The sequence below is a fragment of the Lampetra planeri genome, chromosome 38 (genome assembly GCF_965212315.1).
Source record: "Lampetra planeri chromosome 38, kcLamPlan1.2.h2, whole genome shotgun sequence".
NCBI classification, from domain to species: domain Eukaryota; kingdom Metazoa; phylum Chordata; class Hyperoartia; order Petromyzontiformes; family Petromyzontidae; genus Lampetra; species Lampetra planeri.
The window spans coordinates 1,574,748-1,582,009 of NC_136144.1; the positions used below are offsets into that span (position 1 = coordinate 1,574,748).

At 50.1% G+C, this 7,262-nt stretch overlaps 1 pseudogene across 1 annotated transcript; it reads left to right on the top strand.

Annotated features, from left to right (window-relative positions):
- Positions 1-331: 331 nt before the first annotated feature.
- On the top strand, positions 332-3,914 carry LOC144731140 (U3 small nucleolar ribonucleoprotein IMP4-like; annotated as a pseudogene). Its single transcript, XR_013587914.1, has 5 exons — positions 332-456; positions 951-1,105; positions 2,496-2,590; positions 3,305-3,375; positions 3,789-3,914. The product of XR_013587914.1 is annotated as a U3 small nucleolar ribonucleoprotein IMP4-like (transcript).
- The last annotated feature ends 3,348 nt before the right edge of the window (positions 3,915-7,262 follow it).

Below are 7,262 nucleotides of genomic sequence, written 5' to 3' on the forward strand. Positions count from 1 at the left end.
CTCCCCCTTTATACCCCCCGTCAGGATCACAACCCCCCAGGCTGCCTGATGCGGACGTCGCTGCGGGCACCCCCCCCCGTGTACTCCCGGAGCTCCGCCCACTGTGTTTATTCCCCGTTGGATCCCATGCACCTACAGCCCTCCCGTAACAACCCTACACAATGGAAAAAACAAACAACACAACCTGAGTCTGATGCATTGGGGGGCGGGGAGGTGGGGGGACAAAGGCAGCGTGGCCGGGACGGACGCCGGTGGGACGAGCGGACTCGGCGAGTGACCGCTTGGTGTCATGTTACCACACCACCACCACCACACTCCCACCACCACCACAGGAGATGAAGCTGATCCTGCCGAATGCTCAGCGGATGAACCGCTGAAGCCACAAGCTGGAGGCGCTGGTGCGGGCGTGCCGCGCTAACGCCGTCACCGACTTCATTGTCCTGCATGAGCACCGCGGTATGCCAGGCACGCGCACGCACCGCAGTAGACAAAGCTCTCCCGTGTAGCCTTTAACAGGCTGTTAGGACAAGTGCTGTTTGTCTAGTGACCTACGAAGGCTGGCACGGCACACGGCGAGTTGGGTGGTGTGGTCATTACCGCATCTGGCCCCCTTTGTCTCCCCACTGTCGATGCTTGGACACACCGGAAATCGAACTCGGGTCACCGGATTCGTAGTGTAATGAGATAGCCACTCTGCTGCCACTCCCCGGTGTGATGCGGTGCAACAGACGGGGGATGGCGGTGTATTTAACTGTGTGTACGATGTGCGGCGTGTAGTATGACGCTGCAGACGGGGGATTGCGATGTCTTAACTGTGTGTGCGGTGTGGTGTGGTATGATGCCGCAGATGGAATGGCAGTGTGTCTAACTCCAGTACGCTATCTGTGACGCACGTGGTGTGTCAAACTCTCCGGCGTGCTGTCCATGTGACACGTGGTACGATGCCACAGACGGGATGGTGATGTGCCACCTGCCGCTGGGCCCCACGGCGTACTTCACGCTCTCGAGCCTGGTGATGCGGCACGACATCCCGGACGTGGGCACGATGTCCGAGGCGTTCCCGCACCTCGTGATGCACAACTTCACGTCGGGACTCGGAAAGAGGGTACGTGCGGGCACTGTGCCAGTCTCACCCACATCTTTCTCCCCCCCCCCCCCCCCAAACACGAAGATCCCTCGTATAGCCTATAACCCTTTCTCATTTCGATGATGTACATATACGTCGTCGAAACGGAACCGTAAGAAAAACTCAAGTACGTCTTCTGACCTGAAGACATACCGAGGCTCCATAAGGCCATGCGGGAGGGCGTGTGGCAGTTTTGTTCCATAGAGTACCGGTCGTGTCACTACGGTTCTCTGCGGTGAGGGCAACTTCTTTTAAAAACAGCAGCGCTACGCCTCTATAAATAAAATTAACGCTGAGCTGCTCGCTCGTACCGAAATTCAGCGGTGAACATGACACCTACCACCCGGCAACTTGTAGATGTCTCAGAACCGGAAAGGGTGAGCAGACTTTTGGGCCAGGTGCTGTGTGCCCGCCCCCACCCCCTTGCCAACGAAGGTCTAAAGCGTTTTATTCATCAGCTTCATCCGTCCGTCTGTCTAAGGCAGGGGTCCTCAAACTTTTTAAACAGGGGGCCAGTTCACTGTCCCTCAGACCGTTGGAGGGCCGGACTATAGTTAAAAAAAACTATGAACAAATTCCTATGCACACTGAATATATCTTATTTTGAAGTGAAGAAACAAAACGGGAACAAATACAATATTTAAAATGAAGAACAAGTCAAGTTAAATCAACAACTTGCCAGCATTTCAATGGGAACTATGGGCCTGCTTTTGGCTAATGAGATGGTCAATGTCCGGTTCCATATTTGTCACTGCTAGTCGTAACAAGTGATGCAAGTGTGCATCCGTTAGTCTAGATCTGGTTGGAGATTTCAAATGTTTCATTCTGGAGAAAAATCCACTCGACCATGGGGAGAACATGCAAACTCCAAATATACAGCAGGCATCAGGTTCAGGATCGCACCCACGGCTCCTGTATACCAGGCGAGGTAGTTAACATCTCGCCACGGCAGCGCTAAATTATTGCGAGTTTAATGTGCCCGGGAGACCAACCCGACGTGGCATGTACGTATGTTGAACTTTTTTCACACCGTACATAGCCAACCTGGCTAATTGGAGGTGCAGAGGAAGGACAACAAACTAAACACAACAAGCATTTCTAAAGAAATTAGTTTCCACTCTAGATTTAAAAGCGCATAGCTCCCAGTGTGTTCCTAATATCGGAAGGAAGAGACCCACAGAAATCCAGACTCATATAGAACCACAGAGACCCATACTCATGTATGTATGTTGAACTTCTTTCGCACCGTACGTAGACAGACCGTGCTAATCGGAGGTGCCGGTGGGGGGGAAGGACGAGGAATCTCCGCACGCGCGCGCCCGATAGTTACCCTCGGCGTGTTTTACCCCGTCTCTCGTGGCGAGAGCAGGTGTCGAATAACCTCCGGTACCTGTTCCCTGTGCCCAAGGAGGACAGCCGGCGCATCATCACGCTCGCCAAAGACGACGACTACATCTCGTTCAGGTGCGCTGCCGCCGCGCCTCCTCGCAACGTCTTGGTCGTCGTCGTCATCCGCTGTCCGTCGCCGATGGGTCTGCCGCAGCGTTCTTCATTGCAAGGCCCACCGCGAGCCACTTGGGGGCCCTGGTGGCCTTGAGTGCAGACCCCGACAATGCACATATGTGAAACTAAACTATTTTGATGTTGCAATGTGATTTGACCCAACTAGGTCATTTGCGGGTTGTTTTACAAACTGTAAATTTTCGCCGGCATGCCACGGTGGTGAGATGTTGACGACTTCGCCAGGTATACAGAAGGTCATAGGTTCGATCCCGACCCTGACGCCTGTATATTCGGAGTTTGCATGTTCTCCTCCTGGTCGCATGGATTTTTCTCTGGGCCCTCCGGGTTTTTCCCTCCACTTTTAAAAACTTGAATTTAGAGTATTTGGCAGCTATACATTTTTATGTGAAGAGCTACATAGCTCAGTGGTAAAATAAAAATAGTTTCGTTTTACTTGAGTTTTCGAGCATGGGCACAGAGTTTTTATTTAACGCCATCTCTGAGCTGACGGCGCGTAATGTTGTTAATTTGTTTATGCATCCGCAGTTTTTAACAGGGCGGGCGTTGGCCTCTAACTGACAAACGTCTGCTAGGACGCGTAATGAGAGTCCAGCACCGTCCGTGTGACTTGCCGCGACCCCTCCTGTGACTTCTGTGCCCCCCCCCTCCCAACAGGCACCACGTCTACAAGCGCGACGGCAAGGACATCGAGTTGAAGGAGGTGGGACCGTGATTCAAGATGAAGTGTAAGTCTGCTTGACATGTTCCAGCTCGTCTCCACTTTACACCCCTGCGGAGGCGGTGGAAAATCCTTGTGGACTTCCCTACGAAGTGGTCGACCCCAGGGAGGATGATGGGCTTGAATGTAAGAGTCTAGCGTCGGGCCGCGCAGCCCACAAGTGACTTGGAGAGCGGGTCGGAACTTGAGTCGGTGGGGTCGCTGCTCTGGTCGCATTCGCTGTGCCGTGACCTGACCCGCATTCCCCCACCCCCGATGCGATGTGTAAATTTAAAGGTGACCGGGCGTAATGCTGGCCACCCACACCCACCCCTTCGTGTGCCGTGGTGGCTTTCCTACGTGCTAATAAGCGAACAGCGCTTTTCCCACACGGTCTTAAAGGCTACATGGGGGGGATCTTTTCCTTCGTGTGTCGCGCAGTCTATGAGATTAAACTGGGCACGTTGGACAACGCGGCCACCGCCGAGGTGGAGTGGCCCTGGCGACTGTACATGAACACGGCGAAGAAGCGGAAGTTCCTGAGCGTGGATTGAGGGGGGGGGCAACTTCTCCCCCCCCCCAACACTGCGGGCCTGGGGGGAGGGGCGGTGGGGTGGGGTGTTTGTCCCTGAAAACCCGGAGTTGGAGTCAACTCGCGGCGCTCTCCGCCGAGGCTCGAGGCGTTGAGGAGAGGTCGCCGTGTGGATAGGGCAGTGCGTGAATTGCTGTTCCAACCCTCGTCACACACGCGCATCATACGCGTCACACACACATTGCGGATGTACATTTATCAAACACAAACATGCACATCTTCGCATGCGTCGCACAGACGCACACAATTGCACAAAAAGACAAAAGTACCCCGTATCGCCGTTAACAGATTGCTGGGGCAATTGCTGTTAGCGGGTAGCACCTATGATGGCCGGCATGGCACAGAAGTGGGTGGGTGGCCAGCCCCACGTCTGGCTGCCTTTGTCTCCCCAGGTTTGCGATGTTATACACACCACACCACGTACTCAGATGGCTGAGTTCGTAGAGCGTTAACTGCTGTACCACCGCTCCCCAAACGGTGTACACAAACATACACGTGTACACAAAACGAAATTAACATTTATTTAAGTAAAAAAAAAGAAAATACCAAGTCAGGCAGATGGAGAAAGTGGCGTGTCGTTGTGCATGTGTAGATATGAAAAAACTGCCATAAATAAATAATATTTTTGGGAAGTCACAAGCGCCTTACATCACATCTCGACCATTTGAATGGACATCCCCCCCCCCCCTCTGTGGCACAAAATAAACTAACAAAACTAATCTATTTTTATTTTAGCAGGTAAGGCCCACTGCTATGCAGCTCTTTTCCAGACGCGACCTGGCCACAAATGAAATACCCATGAAGTGGCTTGTTACGCAGAAATTTATAGCAGCCAAATACTCAAACACATGTTTCTGAATGTGGAGGGAAAAACCGAAGGACCCAGAGAAAAATCCACGCGGCCACGGGGAGAACAAGACGCTTCTCATCCGTGAAGCACTTCACTTTAATGAGGCGCTGCTGGTGGAGATCGTCTCTGAGGCACTTCTCCTCTGTGCGGCACTCCACCCTGGCAAGGCGCTGCATCTCAAAGAGGTGCTCCTCTACCACGAAGCGTTTCTCCGTGCCAAGGTCCTTCTCCTCCTTCACCTCCCCAAATATCCTCTGTTCAAGTAAAGATGACCACAGGAATATTCAGACATGCACATGCAAACACAAATTCATACCCTCATAATCAACGTTTTTGTGTTAGATCGCGTTATTTATAAATGTGTCGTAACCTTCCACCACCCGACACGGCCAATCATCAAAAAAGTGTCACATTGACAAAAGACAAATAGTTCACTACTTTAGCCCACCGGTGTGTTGAAGCGTGAAACCACAACATTTACAAAAAAAAACTGGAAATGTTGTGGATTCACTCTTCAACACACCGGTGGTCTAAAGTAGTGAACTATTTGTCTATTTGTCAACGCGACACTTTTTTACTGATTGGCCGTGTCGGGTGGTGGAAGGTTACGACACATTTATAAATAACGTGATCTAACACAAAAACGTTTATTATGAATAATACTGGTCGCGAAAGCCTCTGTGTTAAAAATTCATACCCACAGGCACGCAAACATAAGACGTGCACATAAACACAAATGCATACTCACACATCTATGTACAGATGCAGACATCCACATTCACTCATTCAAGCTTGCTTAGCACACACATGAATATACACTATCATCTGATGTTAACATAACACCTTATCCATCAATACTTTTATCACATTGTACGTGTAGCCCTAACCCCTAAATATCCCAACCCCTACAGAATCAAAATACATGTTACATCCTCACAACCCCCATACATGCACTTAAGGCTGTGATCGACTGCGAAGATTTCATAGCAATTGTTGTCAACAATCATCACTGCAATAGTTTCCACAGAATGCTCCACTGTAGTGCCCATGTAGTGCCCATAATGGGCAACTGGAATGGAAACTTCTAAATCAACTAACAGACAATTAATGTGACTGATTTATATAATTCTGTCATTGGTAATAAATTACCACTTCAAGTGCTTGCATGAGTGGGATGGTGGAGAGATGGTGTTATTTGGAGAGGTCAAGTAGTGGAATGTTCTCGAGAGATGGTGTCTTGTGATGGTATACAGTGAGGGAAAAAAGTATTTTATCCCCTGCTGATTTTGTACGTTTGCCCACTGGCAAAGAAATGATCAGTCTATAATTTTAATGGTAGTTTTATTTGAACAGTGAGAGACAGAACAACAAAATCCAGAAAAACTAATGTCAAAAATGTTATGAATTGATTTGCATTTTAATTTGGGAAATAAGTATTTGACCCCTCTGCAAAACATGACTTAGTACTTGGTGGCAAAACCCTTGTTGGCAATCACAGAGGTCGGACGTTTCTTGTAGTTGGCCACCAGGTTTGCACACATCTCAGGAGGGATTTTGTTCCACTCCTCTTTGCAGATCTTCTCCAAGTCATTAAGGTTTCGATGCTGACGTTTGGCAACTCGAACCTTCAGCTCCCTCCAGATTTTCTATGGGATTAAGGTCTGAAGACTGGCTAGGCCACTCCAGGACCTTAATGTGCTTCTTCTTGAGCCACTCCTTTGTTGCCTTGGCCGTGTGTTTTGGGTCATTGTCATGTTGGAATACCCATCCATGACCCATTTTCAATGCCCTGGCTGAGGGAAGGAGGTTCTCACCCAAGATTTGACGGTACATGATCCCTTCCATCGTCCCTTTGATGCGGTGAAGTTGTCCTGTCCCCTTAGCAGAAAAACACCCCCAAAGCATGTTTCCACCTCCATGTTTGACAGTGGGGATGGTGTTCTTGCGGTCATAGGCAGCATTCCTCATCCAAACACGGCGAGTTGAGTTGATGCCAAACAGCTCCATTTTGGTCTCATCTGACCACAATACTTTCACCCAGTTGTCCTCTGAATCATTCATATGTTCATTGGCAAACTTCAGACGGGCATGTATATGTGCTTTCTTGAGCAGGGGGACCTTGCGGGCGCTGCAGGATTTCAGTCCTTCATGGCGTAGTGTGTTACCAACTGTTTTCTTGGTGACTATGGTCCCAGCTGCCTTGAGATCATTGACAAGATCCTCCCGTGTAGTTCTGGGCTGATTCCTCACCGTTCTCATGATCATTGCAACTCCACGAGGTGAAATCTTGCATGGAGCCCCAGGCCGAGGGAGATTGACAGTTCGTTTGTGTTTCTTCCATTTGCGAAAAATCGCACCAACTGTTGTCACCTTCTCACCAAGCTGCTTGGCGATGGTCTTGTAGCCCATTCCAGCCTTGTATAGGTCTACAATCTTGTCCCTGACATCCTTGGGGAGCTCTTTGGTCTTGGAC